Source organism: Vigna unguiculata, chromosome 9 (assembly GCF_004118075.2).
Source record: "Vigna unguiculata cultivar IT97K-499-35 chromosome 9, ASM411807v1, whole genome shotgun sequence".
Classification (NCBI taxonomy): domain Eukaryota; kingdom Viridiplantae; phylum Streptophyta; class Magnoliopsida; order Fabales; family Fabaceae; genus Vigna; species Vigna unguiculata.
In genome coordinates, this window is record NC_040287.1 from 5037076 (window position 1) to 5053167 (window position 16092).

A 16092-nucleotide genomic window follows, 5' to 3' on the forward strand; every position below is an offset into this window, starting at 1 on the left:
ATTCAATATAATATCTATATGGTTCTCTCAAAGAATTAAATTAATTTCTACTAATTTTGTTTCGGAAATAGGACCTAATACCTATCTAAAAACACTCAAGTCTTTACTCTTCCTTCGTTGCAGTTTTTACTGCTCGCTTTCCTTTTTTTAGCTCTCGTTCGATCTTCTTTGTTCTTTCACGCTTGGTTGTCCAAACGACCGGGTACCTGTCTATAAATGCTTCTATGCTTAAGTCAGTTCAAATATATTCGGACGAATGCAATTAATGCTGTAATAAATGCGAAGTAAAAGTCCTTACCAACTTACTTTGGGTTCCTATCTATAGGGTTTGACATGGGCCTGTGATTAGAGCTTTCTTAATCATGACACAATTATTTTTTAAACTTCATTACTGACTTGTATTACTTTAATTTACAGGTTTAGTTTTGATGCAGTCGCCCAACCGAAGGGTCGTGCGTGCTGTCGAAACTCTCATAATTATGACGACAAAGTTCTACTAGAATGAGCGTCTATGGCCGCTCGGGTTGTGGATTCCCTAAAATCACTCAGAAGAAATTGCCACATCAACAACCCACGAGATTATCCGTTTGTAGTGGACGGCCTTCGACCGCTTATCTTTGAACCACCTAACCGAAGGTCTAATTAAGAAACTCGATAGGTCATACAGGTTTCAATTAAAATAATTTGAGTAGGAAGAAATTGATTTGTTAGAACATTAGTGGATTGTTCTCGTTTGAAAATGATTTCTTAGAATCCAATATACTTGTCATGATCTCATTAATAGACAACTCCAAAAGTGCAACATAGTTGTCAAATTGCAGCTAAGACATTGCTATAACCTGTTGAATGGCATCTTTCCATGCTACCCAATAATTCCATCAAAACCCTTTTCCTCTGAGACCATCGTGTCCACAAATCCTTAACACCACCTAAAGGATTTACTATATTTTTTTTTCCATCTTTGCTTTCAGGAACAAAATCACCATTAATCAATATTGAATCACGTACAAAATATTGTGTAACTCCTTAATATATATTTTATCTCTAATTATAATTGAAAGAATATTCTTACTAGGTGTAGTAGAATTTAATTAAGAAAAATCATGAAAATAAAATTTCAATGCATTACATTATATTGTTAGAGATTTTAGATTTATGATAAATAAAGTTGTGTTAGATTTAAAATCCACTTCTTAAAATGAAATGAGAGTTATAAAAAAACCTATATCTTAGTGAGATTGGATTTTTTATTTGTTTCACCTAACATCAAACCACCAGTAATATTTAGTTGAAAAATGGTTTTTTAACTACTAAATTTTGACAATTTTCTTTTACAACCTTAAGTGCCATTTTCTAAGTGGTTTTTTATTTTTTTATTTTCTCATTCTCAATATTTCAAAATCATTTAGAAGATGTCACCTCATGAGAAAATTTTTAAAATTTAATAGTCAAAATATCATTATTTTACTTAATTCCACTTTAAAACTATATATGTATTAATGTGAGAAAGTGTATTAGAGATCAAATAAAAATAAAGTAAATTTATATTATATATAAATAGATCTAAATTTCACTTACATATGTATTTTGTAATGTTAAATTAAACTTTAACTTCTCCTTCTAAAGATAGTTTTATAAAATGGAAACTAATATTAACCTATATATAGATACTGGTGACGTTCAATTGGACGAATACTAATCACAATGTTTAAAACATAATACTCTTTGACTTATTGGCTTGCTATCTATAACAATTAAATAGAAAGTAATACTCTTTTAAAATTGGGTTGTACCTTTGTTTAAAATTAAAATTTGAAAAAGTTATATATAAGATAATTTCTAGAATTAATTTGAAATAACTATTTTTTTAAAAAAAATGATATACATTAAACAAAAAAGTATTAATAAGGTGAAGCAAGTTGCATGGATAAAATATTGGCATTTTTTGAAGGGTTATCGGAATCGGAGAGCAGCGATATTTTTATCCGCCGTCTCGACAACGCCAAAAGTGCAAATGCATCCTTTAGCGAAGCATCGGCATCACCGACGTAATAAGCCACATGCATCTTTTCCAATCTATTCATGCAAACAACAATTCCACCATACTGTAACTGCACCCACTCATAAGTTAACCATTTTTCATCAAATTATAATATTTTCTTTCCCTATCTGCTTTTCCAAAATTAAGACACAAGACACTTTTTTAAATTTTCTTGACTTTGATTCTTAACTAAGACTATTTGAACATATTAAATAAATCCATTTAATTATAAGAGAAATGAGAAGAAAAAAAGTGTTTAAGTTGTATTTGATCCCAACTCCTATACCATGTATTGGAATAAGTTCATTCAATTAAATTTTAACGGAAACTCTTTCTAACTACTTTTACATGCATTAGGATTAAGGAAAAAATGATTGATTCTTGGAAATTTAAGTGTGATCTAATCGTTCTAGTAAAAATGAGAAAGTTGAATATCTTATAAAGAAAAATATTCATAATCTATTGTTCTGAGATTTAAGATTAGAGGTGGTTAGTGGCGGATCTTCAACAAATACTCTGAGTTTAGTCATTTATATAAATCCAACAGTGATATCAGAGTCGATGGTTCAAAGTGATTGATAGCATAACCATAACAAAAAAAGGGTCACCAGAGTGTGAATACATTTGAGGGAAAATATACCATATATGAGAAAAAAAAAGGACTTATCATTGAAGAGAGATTGTTGGAAATAGTCTGAGTGTGAGTCAAAGTCCCACATTGGATAGAAAAGACAAAGTTAAACACTATATAAGAGTTAAAACGCATGACTTTATTGTATTAAGGTTTTAGGATAAAAGTGATGTTAAATATCTTATGTGTGTAAGATTAATATCAAATGTCTTAAAAGTGGTCTCAATGACTATTACCATAACTTATATGAAAAATATATAAACCCAACGATAAGTTATATGAGAGTAGAAGATGATTCTTCGACTTGAGAAAAAATATATTAATATGAAAAATATTCGATCAATATAAACATTAGATAAAAATAACAAGATTGAACAGCGAAGAAGAGTATGCAAATTCTTTTTATTAGATTATTAAATAAGAGGCAAAATCACTTTCGAAAAGCATTATGAGATACCTGCCGTGTTAGAGAGGTTATGCATGAGTGCAGAATGGAATGAGCAGTTCCAAAATAGGGCCAGCGAAAAAGCTTAGGGTTGCAATCAATCAGAAATGGAGAAAAAAGGTGAAAAGGAGGCTAATGGGATAATGTTCAACTTCCGTTCAATTTCAGGAATGCAGACAATTTCTCTCTTTATGCCTCCCACACATGCCAACTCTTCTATTATCTTTATTCATTATTACACTACTCAAATACAATGCATCACTTTTTGCCTCTCTCACAAATTTATTCATTTTCGATTACATCTTATTCCTGCATATATGTCAATATTGAAACATCTATTATACATCACTTTTTCATTCAATATACATTTAGTTAATGTGAAATATTTTCTTTTTATTCTACGTTAGTTTTAATAAAATGTTTGTAGAATATTCTTGTTATATGCCACTCACCTATCACTACTTGTTCTATTATGACACAATTTACGATTGAATTAATTCTCACAATGCCAATATCCAATTCCACAAATACAAGGTATCTCCACTAACCATTTGGAAAATATTGTGAGAAATAAGAAGGAAGATGTCATGAGAATGGAGGTTGCAAGAGAAAAGGACATTGTTAAGAAAGAGAGAATAGTTAAGGAGAGGGGAGACACACATTTAAAGACAATGAACATGAAGAAAAGAGCACCACAACAATTTGAATATATATATATATATATATATATATATATATATATATATATATATATATATATATATATATATATATATATATATTAAACATTTGTTTAAATCTGTACATTGATTTGGAAGAGTTTGATGTGAATTTAAGATGTGGACTTACGAAATTTTAAGAGTCATATAAGTAATATATAGAATACACTACAAGAAAATGTATATTAAGAATAAATTTTAGTGATCAAATTAGATATCAATTTACAAAATAAAACATTATTGGTTACTAAAATAGTCACTATTATAAATAAAAAAATTATAATTGGTTACTAATCAATTAGAGACTAATTTAGAAATTAATTTCTTTGGTAGCAAAAAGCATGGTAGCTAATATTTAGTGACAAATTTTCTTTGGTGGCTAAATTTATGAAACCAATTTAGAAATAAATTATAATTTTTTATTCATAATAATGACTATTTTAGTAACCAATAATTTTTTATTTTGTAAATTGATATCTAAATTGGTCACTATAGTGACTAACAACTTTCGATTAATAAAATTGGTTGTTAATGAAACATTTTCTTGTAGTACTATTATTAGGAGTCATATAATTACACTATAAAATATTATAAATATTAAATTTGTAGGAGTTATGAAAATATGAAAGATATGAGATATATAATAGATATAAGAAATATGTTACATAAAGACCTTGTTATTTTATTTTATTCATAATATAATATATATATATATATATATATATATATATATATATATATATATTATGTATGAGAAAATAATTAAATTTATAATAAATTATTTAAAAAATATATTTAAAGTGATATTTAATTAACTTACACTTGATTTAAAACTAGAAAAATATTATACAGAGGAGTGATATTTTTAACTAAGCTATTTGGTTTTAGAAGTAGTTTGTACGAAACCGAAAGATAAACAAAATATTCTTCTTAAATATACTTTCATTTTATTACAAGAAAATATCAAATTATTTTTTAAATACTAGTGGTAGTCAAACTACAATTTTATTAGAATTAGTTGACTCTAATGTGATACATAATGTTAATTTTTTATTAAAAAGATTAAAAAATGTAAAATTATTTATAAATATTTTAGTTGTTAGGTAATTGAGTTTGTGTAATGTTAAACCTGAGTTGAACTTCTGATACGACTCTATCTATTTTTAACTATTTTTAATAAATAGATACTTGTGTTTTTTTAATTAACATTAAGTTATTTATTATTAATAAAGTCTATTTAATATTGGATACTAGAGTCGATTTAATCAATTTAATGATAAAAATTATTATTTTTAATTTTTTATAAATAAAAGTATTTGTGTTAATATTTAATATTGTATTGTAATGAATCGATAAACTTTTAATTATTTAATTTTAAATTTTAAATTTTAAAAACATTAAATATTAGAGTTCCTCAAAGAACTATTAAAAAAACTGAGAAAGTAAATTTGAATTATATTAAAATATGACTAAATATCTTAAATTACACTATTTATATATTTCTCGATTGTCTTACAATATTAATCTTTATCTTTTTAATATTATCTGAGCACTATTTTTTTATTAATTTAATGATGATTAGAAAAATAATTATTTCCAATCGAAACCCTTAACAATGATTAATTCCAAATACAAAAGGAAAAAGTTCACGAAATAAATGTAAGAATTATTTTAGTTAGTGAATTCTTAAACAATGAGTAATTTTAATAATTAAAAATATGTTTCAAAATTAATGTAAAAATACTAATTTTTTGTAACTAATGTTAGTAATACTTTAAAGACCAATTCATACTAAAAGAAATATTTTAATTATAGATCAATTATAATTTTTTAAAATTATTTTAATTACTAATAATTTGTTAATTTATAAATTAGTATCTAAATAAATTATTATAATGATTAATTATTTTTTGTCATTAAAATTAATTATTATTCAAAAATTTTATATGACCATAGTAGATATACATTATTTGTATATTCTTAAAAATTTTAAATATTCATATTAGTGTAAGAATTATCAATCCAATTTAATTTTATAGTCAAATCTATAGAATTTAATATATCTTTAAAAAAATTAATTTCTTTCGACTTATTTTTTACTGTGTAAATGATTTAAATTTATTTTTTTTAAATTAAATTTATTTTTGTGCATATTTGTGGTATAAATTTATTTGAATTTTACTTTAAAATTAATTTTTATTTGAGTTTATATTTCAAACAATTGTATTTAAAAGTGAAAAAATGAAAAATAAAAATATCTATAATATTTAATATAAAAAACTTTAAATATGGAAATATCCACTAATAAAACAAATTTTTTAGATAAGATTAATGTGCGTAAGTATTACGTGTATATTATTATAATAATACTGCAAACATGGAAAACTAAGTTTGTCTTCTTTTTTTTTTTTTTATGATTTTTATTCGTAGGTGCCATAGGTATTTAGTACGGTAGTTACAAAAAGGATCAACAGTCTTTTCAAGTATTCATGTCAACTTAAGAATATTATACGTACTGGTAATCATTGGAAAAAAGAGGATAAATAGTATTTTAAAATAGTTTATTTTAATTATAATAAAACATTTTAACATTTGCTTCACAAACTATATTTTATTTTCATTCCCCTACTTATAAAGTTAACGTTTTTAATTTTGTAAGAGAAATATATTTAAATTATTATTTATAACATCTTTTATCTCTATCCATCTAACATTTAAAATGTTATCTTTTATATACATATTAAAGCTGGTAAAATAATGTTTGAGTCTAAATAATTTTAGGAATAACAAAAAATTTGTACTCACGAGTATTCGCGGATAAAATCTATAACGGGTAGGAAATTAATATTAAAAATGGATATCTGCAAATAACGGGTACAAACATTTTGTATACTCGTATGTTAATGTGGCGGGTATAGGTATCATAATATCCGTACCCGTAGATAGGATACTCATACCCGCTATACTCTAATTTAAATTAAGAAAAATAAAATAAATGAAATGATTAAAACGTTAACACGTTGATTTTGAATATGCTACTTTTTATCAATTAGTTTTAAAAAATCTCCATTTATTTGTAAATGGTCATTCAATACTATTCAAAGTAATTTACATTTTATTTGAACTTTATAAATGTTATTCATTGTATTTTTATTTGAATTTATGATTAAAATTTGTTGTTAAACATTAAATTTTTCTTTCATAAAAAACTGCGGGTACTCATGGATATTAAAAAAATATACAGATACCCGTATAATAAATACCCACATAAATATAAGTACGGGTATGAGACAAATATTTATTCAGCGAGGAGAGTCACTAACCGTACTCTATCCACCCGCTGACATTCTTATAATAGATCCTAATTACATCCGGTTATTTCGGAGTCAAACAGGTTTAGGTGGACTAATTTTCTAAAATTATTACAACGACTTTAAAATTTTCTAATTTAGCACTTATGTAATTTTTTGAAATTTAGAACTGGTTTTGTGAACATTAAAATATGGAAACTGATTGGCACAATTTTCGACTTGATTGGTCGAACCGGACTGCATGAACCAATATTTTCACCCGGAATCAGTTTAGAAGTGAAGGATCAGATCTCATGAGTGAGATGTATTAGTCATTATTTACTATATATTTGAGGCCATTTCCTCCAAAATCTGAATACAAATAGAAAACCTAAAACGATAACAACATCAATATTTAAAACAGAGTATGTCTCTGGCCAACAAATTAACCCATAATAGATATTCATTAAAGAATCACATAAAAAAATCTAAATAGATTGATATTTATTAAGCAGATATCTGAATCCACCACCGTTGCATTAATGAAAAAAAGACATCTTAATTATAGAAGAAGAAAAAATTGAACAATTGACCATCTCGACTGAAAAAGAAAATATATATATTAATTCCTTAGCAATGTTAATAATGGCATTATTGCAGTTACATGGAGAAATAAGGGTCAATTTGTGTAAGTAATTGTATAAAAGGAGATACGAAGAAGAGGAAATTGGAATACCACAAATTTTCTTTGAGCAAAGTCATCATCAGTAGGAGTAAGCATGTCCAACATAACTTCATTGTTAACCCCATTCTGTGCAGTGTCTCCTCATTCTTTGGCCACTGTCACCAAATTACAGATCCAAATAACCCTAGAAACTATCTATGAAGAAGAAGATGATGAAAAGGAGACAAAGCTTGAAACTCCTGCAACCCCTTCCGCCACCACCGTTCTTCCCCATGCATGCAACAACTTCTTCATCCCAACTCCTCAACCCTCTTCACTCTTTGCTTGGTCCAAACTTCCACTCAGAATAATGTATGTAGTGGTCCCACGATGGATTTCTGCAGTTAATCAACCAAATTATTATTAGGTTTAGAATTTTGCTATTACACGTTCAATATTCTTATATCGTTTAGAAGTCGAGACTTAAAATAGTTTAAATATCTTCTTTCATCCATCTACGAAGATACCTTTTAGTCATGTATGAAGCAAATTTTTCTACTCAAATCTCATAGGAACTTCATGTTTTAACCTTTGATGACTACATAAGTTAGTCACATACATATAGCTATATGTTATGTTCTTTTTCTTATATACTCGTTAATTTGCTCATTAATGCTTCCATTCATTTTGGTATGAACATGTATGGTATAACTTCATCGTAATCATTCTATTATAGGTTTTACATATGATTTTAACCTTTAATTTTAACGCAAAATTAGAATTAGTTTTCGTTTTAAACTTTGAAATATTTGAGTTCTAAAATTTTAAAAGTGAATAAATATAATCTTTTTAATTCAATTACTTAAATTTTTATTAACATATCAAACACATTTTTTAATTAATATTGAAACGAGAACATGTTAAATGAAATAAATCACTCAAATATTAATATGAAATACATTTAAAAATTTTAATGTGATCAAAGTAAAAAGATTTTCTCTATTTATTTTTAAAATTTGTGTAATATAATATGTTAAAATTTTAAACAAAGACGAAATCTATTTCATATAATTAACTAAAACTATATTTAACTATTTTATTATTAATATTTGTCTTCTTCTTAATCACTTGTGTTGTGTTACTCAAAATTCAAAGATAAATTATTTAAAAATTAGTTACACAGTTCTTTTTGACTAATAGTGTCTTAGTATAATTTTAATTGCATATCAATCTAAATTTACAATTAATTGTAACATTCATTTGTTAAAACCAACCTCCACGTCAACTTTTATATGAAGACATTTTTTTTGAGTTATTTGGAAGATGATAATTAGTTGATTATTAAACGTATCTCTATCCAGAAAAAAACATTGTTCACATTAGTAATGAAATCGGTGGCCAGTGTTGGAGAAAGAAAATGACAGAGACAACTGAAGAAAGTAGGGTCTTGCTATAATATTATCCATATTCTTTTTGGTTCCAGGAACTTCGCCAGAAATTCATATAATTACAAAACTTTCATTTAGGAAAAGAAAAATAATAAAAATGTTTTTTTATGGATTAAAGTTGATTTTTGTGTAAAGTAGATTATGCCTTTCTAAAATAATTATTCTAGATTAATAGTTTAAATTTATATAAAAAAGTAATTTGAATGGATAAAGATTAAATCAGTATTTTTTGTTTTTTAAAAATATTTCTGAAAAAGTTCCTTCAACGTGTTTTTTTCCTGTGGTTGGTGCATTGACAATAAAAGAAAAACCCGCTTCTAAGGGTAAGCAAAAAGGTCGCGAATGGGTCCAGCTATTAAATGTTGTTAAAATTTTAAAACATATTTTTTAACTTATATAATTTATAATTTAAGAATTTTAATTATTTTGGAGTAAATTTTTATTTGTAAAGTTAGACGAATAATTTTAGTTCTACTGTTAATTTTCTTCTTTAAATAAGAAATTACTATGCAAATATTGCTTTTCGTATTTGTACTGACAAGTCGCATATATAGCCAAAATTTAGAAGAATAATGTCCTCATTTTATGTCAGTAACTATTCCTATAATATATTCAGAATTACAGATAAGTTTCATATTCCAAAAATTTAAAATTTTAGATATTTTTTTTTAAATAATAGGTAAGAAAATTGATTTTTAAAAAAATAAAAATATTATGCAGATATAATAAAATATTTACAATGGAATATGACTAGTAGTGTTGCATATCCAAAGATAAAAATCAAAAAGTAAAGGGGCAACTTCATAGAAATGCCTCGATTGGTGATATATTATCAAATATAATATGCAATTAGAGTGTTTTTCAACTTCTTCTAATATTTCTTGAGACATTGGTGGAAACTCAGAATTCTCACATTGATTTTTAAATCCTTTCACGTTTATGAAGTTATCTTATAGAAGAACAAGGAAAATTTATTTGTACATCGTCTTATTGATAGATCTCACAAGACTGTATATGTCAGATAGTACATTCTTTTCACAAGTTTACATATTTAAGTTAAATTCGTATATCAAGGTGTAATAATCAAAGTTTTATAAATATAAAAATAATTATTTTTTAATAAATGTGAAGTTACATGTGACATTCCATTTAAATAGAATAAATCTACTAAAATTAAAACATCACATAATTATAATATGAAATAGAGCATAAGACAGAAAGTAAGGAAGATCTACTAATACAGTCACCCATAGTTATACTAGGATAAAGTTAAGACATACCACTATGTCATAGAAACAAAATACTAGGAATACAATTATTTTTGCAAAAGACTGGTCATAGAGCAAGGAATTTAAACTAAACTAAGAGTTCTTCAAGAGGGGTTCAACAGTGAGCCACAACCCAGACGATGGGGACCACCTTACACAGCAGCATCTTCACCATCCTGAGAACCACTAAGGGTTTCCACATTTGCTCACACCAATAGTATTGGTGATCATTGCAAAAAGGAAAAGCCAAACAACGAAACATACACCAAAAGAAAGGGTAAGATAGAGCAAAATTTTTTTAATCATGTTATAGAGCAAATAAAAGTTACCTCAGGTCAAAATTATAGAAAGCAATAGGCATCCAAATCATGTGAAAGCAAACAAATATAAGACTCTTTGACTCAATATCCGGATCATACTCTTGATATAGAATTCTAAAGGAAGTATGCACTTGTGCTGATTTCTAAACTCTGTAGAGTCTATACGCAAGGGGTTATCACCCAACCACACACAGGGTTAGTCCTCTAATGTCCTGGGCTCAATACGTCCCAAGACTAGGACCTCCTGCCACTCTCACCACCTAAATCATTCTGCTTTATGTGAGCATGAACGATTATTAGAGTTCATGATACCTTCATTTATCTAGACATCTCCTATATCAAGGTATACACTAACCACCATCACCAAGAGTTTCCCTTGAAACTCTTTTACCAGCAAATTCCACATGCCATCTCAATACATTCAATTTTCATGCTAATCCACCACCAACCAAACAAGTCGTGTTTTCCATACAAACACTTTCGTTTTCAGTCCCATTAAAGCATACAAAACTGATATGGTCACATACTTTGAGCAAGGAAAAGTAAATAAAACACACATGGAACAATCATCAGCCAACACAACGCCTCCTGCCTGTGTTTCGCCCAAGCTTAAGGTTCTCGCTCAAGCAAAAGGGGTCCTTTCGCTCAAGCGAGCCCTTCTCGCCTAAGCGAGCCCTTCTCGCCTTGGCGAGAGCTCAACAGTGGGTGCTGCAAGGTTCTAGCAAGTTCTCGCTCAGGCGAAAGTGTCTCGCCTAAGTGAGACTACTTCTCGCTCAAAAGACAATTAGTTGCCTCAGTGACAATTTGAGCTGGAACCAGGGTGAGTTCCTGCTACTCTCGCTTAGGCAAGGGTCACCCGTTTAGGCGAGATCAGCAGGTTTCTCACCTGTTTGCACATGCAACACCTTGTTCAACCAGAAACACACACAACCACACAAATTCATGCAACCATCAACATCATTCAAGCATCAGAAACACAAAAAACAGATAAGGAGTAAGCAAAATAACTTAAAAGTCCTAAACCCTAGCTTCCCTTACCTGGAGAAAGAAGACTAAAGGAAAAGAGAGTCCTAACAAAAGCTCACCACAGCACCACGACAGATTTAGAAATTGTAAATATTGATACCGAATCAAAACAGGGTTACTAGTACGAACCCTAGGCAGGGCCACAACAAAACAACTGGAAAAAGAAAGTTGAGGTCTACTTACATAGAGATATGAGTTCAAGCAACTCCGAACAAGGTTGATTCACTAACTCAAGGAGGCAAAAACTGGTGCCTTAGCAGAGCTGTTGTTCAAGAGTTGGCGGAAGGGAGGGAACTGTTTTTTAGAAAAGGAGACAAATGAGAGCATTAGGGCTAGAAGGGGTCTTAGGAGTCCCCAAAATGGGCTGACTTTGGGCCCTCTTGAAAGGCCAACCCAGACCCCTTCTTAGGACAAAATAAAATAAAAGGGTCTCACATTATATATTCAACATTTAAAAAGATTTTACATAACAAGTATATAAGAAATAAAATGTCTATGGAAATAATATATTGTGCGATACAAAATTAACAATAATTAGTTTTTAGATATGTAATTTGTTTTTAAATTTTTTTCTATATTAGTAAAAGAAATAAGGTTGAATGAGAAACATAAAGAGACTTTTTATATCAAACTTCTGGTCAAAACATTGACAAAGAAAAATTACAAGAGGTTGGTGGATAAATGAGAAGGTCAAACAAAAATCATATCTTAATTAAAGAATTGTAGCAACGCTTTATTATAGCATTCTACATTCTTTCTATTTTCTATTGATCATATAGTGCTAAATGTTTTTAGTAGGAAAGTGAAATTATTGTAACTCTTTACCGTGTGAAGTAATTCTAGTGAGCTAAATATGTTCTCTCTTTAAGAGTTCTCCTTGTCCTTTTTAATAAAGTCTTAATTTCAGGAACATGTTAAGACGATGTAACTAAAAGTGGTTTGTGTACTAGTGTGTAATCTAGAATTATTTGTGTACTTGAATAATAATTGATTTGATTAGTGTGAAACCTCTTGATCAAATTATTTAAGGAAAATTGAATATAATTCGTGAGTTTGGGTGAACCATCCTAAAATTTATTTGTATTGTTTGTGATGCTTGTATGTTAGACTGATTTACCCTAATTATCTCCAAAAAGAGTTTAAAACTCTATTAAACCGCTCTTATAGAGTCAGCTAGCTGTGCCAACAAAATCTACACCAATAAAAAAAAGAACTAAGTACTATTATTTATCAATTTAAATGCTTAACTTAATATTCATTTCATATTATATTAATCAAAAGGTTATAGGAGATAAATATTTGGTTCAGTGCAATCACACATTTGAGAGAAAACTTGTGATTAGACAAAATAAATTCTTCTTAATTTTAACAATGCAACACAGCTCGATATCTCAAGTCACATGAAGATTTTTGTTTATTAATTTTTTTCCCAGGAACATGGGCAAAATTCTTTCATATTAGCAATCCTCTATATAAGAAAATGTATAGAAAGCCACAGAATAGTAACAAAGGCATAGAAACAAAAACTCTGTTGTTCAACATTCCTGAGCCATGTGGTTGTTCTTCTTCCATGATAGGTTCCAATGTGAAGCAACGTGATGGTCTCTTATAAGCTGATTGTAGAAGGAGGGTTGGTGCAACTTCACCCCAATTGTGAATGGCCTTCATGTTGTTCATATTGTGATTGAAACTTCAAACCTAAACAAAGATTATTGTGGAGAGAGAGGGAGATTTTTGAATGTTATGAATGCAAAATGTTTGATTGAGGAATAATGCACTTGACATGAGTTTTTATAAGGTGAAAAGAAACTATTTTTGGTTTGAACACCAAAGAGAAGGACTTAACAATGGGTGTCCAACATTTTAGGGAGGTAGCCCTAAATTTTCAATGGTTGATATATATTTTTGGGAAACTAGGCTTTAATTTAGCTTGCAAATATGTAATTTCTACTAATATTTTGTTTTGGTTGTTACTTTCTAAATTATTTCTACTAATATCTTACTATTCTTTTACATGTCTTTTTTAGGAAAAAAAATATTTAAACTCTCCTAATTCTCTTATAACTTTAAACAAGTGATTATAACTTAAATACATATGATGTTAATTTAAGTAAGAAATCAATTATGCTAGAAGGAAAGTACTCATTTCTTGAAAGATATTTTTTTTAATTACTCACACGAAAAAGTATCATATTTCTAAAAAAAAAAAAAAAAAACTTCAGAATTCAACACCATTTAACCAAAATACAATCAGAAATTGAAATAGTAAAGTAATTTTTCAAGTAGACAAAAAAAATATCATAATATCAACTTGAAAAACAAATTCCCTCTCTCCCATGTATAGATATACACATGCGTTTAAAAAAACTAGATCACATTAAAAACTCGTTTTAATTTATTGAAATAAAAATCAAATACACAACTTTAAGTTTGAAATGATTTTAATCAATTAAATGGCCATTTTTTTTAATAACAATGTCGACATAATAACAATACTAGTAATAAATAAGTTATCTAAAAATATATATATAATATCAATAAAATTATGTCTCATAATTGTTTAAATTAAGAATTTTAATTTTGTTATTGTCATTGTTACCACTCTAACCACTATTTTTTTCTAAATTATTATTATTGTTACGTCACTGTCAAACATAATTATCTCTATGGTGCCAATTATTACTAATTGTTGTCACCATTAATATAAGAACTTTTGTGATCATCATTTTCCCCACCATTAAACTCCATACTTTTATCATTATTTTTATAACAAAAGTTAAATATGGTTTGTTTTTTCTTAACTTTTGTTTTTATAATAAAGATCGTAACAAAATTTGATTAAAAAAATTAAATTCAAATAATTCTAAAATTAAAAAATTAAATTAAATTAAAATTTTAAAAATAAACTAATTTTAATTTTTATCAGAAATCGAAGGATGAAATAAATATTTAACCCTTGTAATAAATATCTTCACTTTTGTCATTATTGTTACTTGTTTACCATGTTAGTGTTATTGTTATAGTAGTCACATTGTCACCATCATCAACATCAATATCATTATTTTTTTTATTGTCATTAATTTTATTGTTTTCACTACTCTCATCGTCACTATTGTAACTTTCTATTATTTGATTTTTATTACGGTGCTTACCAAATAATGTGTAAGATTAAATTCTCAACACAAATGAATTAATATTTTAGAAACTAATATTTTAGCATGTGTTAGATAGAATATGTTTGGTTTTGTTTAATTGAAATTTATAAGAAATAAATATTTTAAAATATAAAAAATATAATTCACATTTTAATTAAAATTAAAATTCTTAAAAAATAAATATATTTAAATTAGTTATATCTTGAATAAAATTAAAAAGTGATCTTTAAATGTATAAATCGTTTATTTATAATAAAACATTAAATTGTTAATAAGATTTACTTTAAACTATTGACAATCTGTTTTAAAAGAACTACTGAAATTCAACAAAGAAATTGAGATAAAAGGAAATCGAAATATTTACTTAAAAATTTCAGTATTAACGTGTATAGATAAAAGAGATCCGACATGCTTGAAAGAGAACTTTTATCAAGAATGTGAGAACTACGTTTAACACATTCAATTAGAGATACCATAATTCGTAAGTGAGTTTTTGAATAACAATTCGAGATACCATAATTCATAAGTGAGTTTTTGAATAAGTAGATTCACAGTTGTTAATTTTATTAAATCTTATTCAATAAAAATGAGTTACCTTCTATCATTAACATTTTTTCTTTTAATTTGTGATATAGTTGTGATGTTTATGGTGTGATAAAATGAAGGAAAAAAAAAAGTAATGTTACTACAAAACAGCCTTTTCCACGAATTTCTTTCTTGATAACTTAAAAGGAACCATTTATATGTAAGAGTTTAGCAAGGTAAACCAACCACAAAAAAAAAAAAAAAAAAAATGAAATGTCCACATGTTTTGTTTGTTTCTTTAGTGTAAAATGTCATGACCCGAAATGATATATAGATAGGTTTTTCTTTTAAAATGTGTAGGTCTTATCAAAGACCATGGAGACCTAAGATTATGAAATCATTGTATATATCTTTTCTATACGGATTCAAGTACTTCCAAGCACTTCAATATATAAATATATAAATATAATTTACTGATTAAAAAAAACTATAAAAGGGTCATACCATATTTATGAATGCAGTTCACAGCTATTAATTACCGGGAAACAATGCTTGATCGG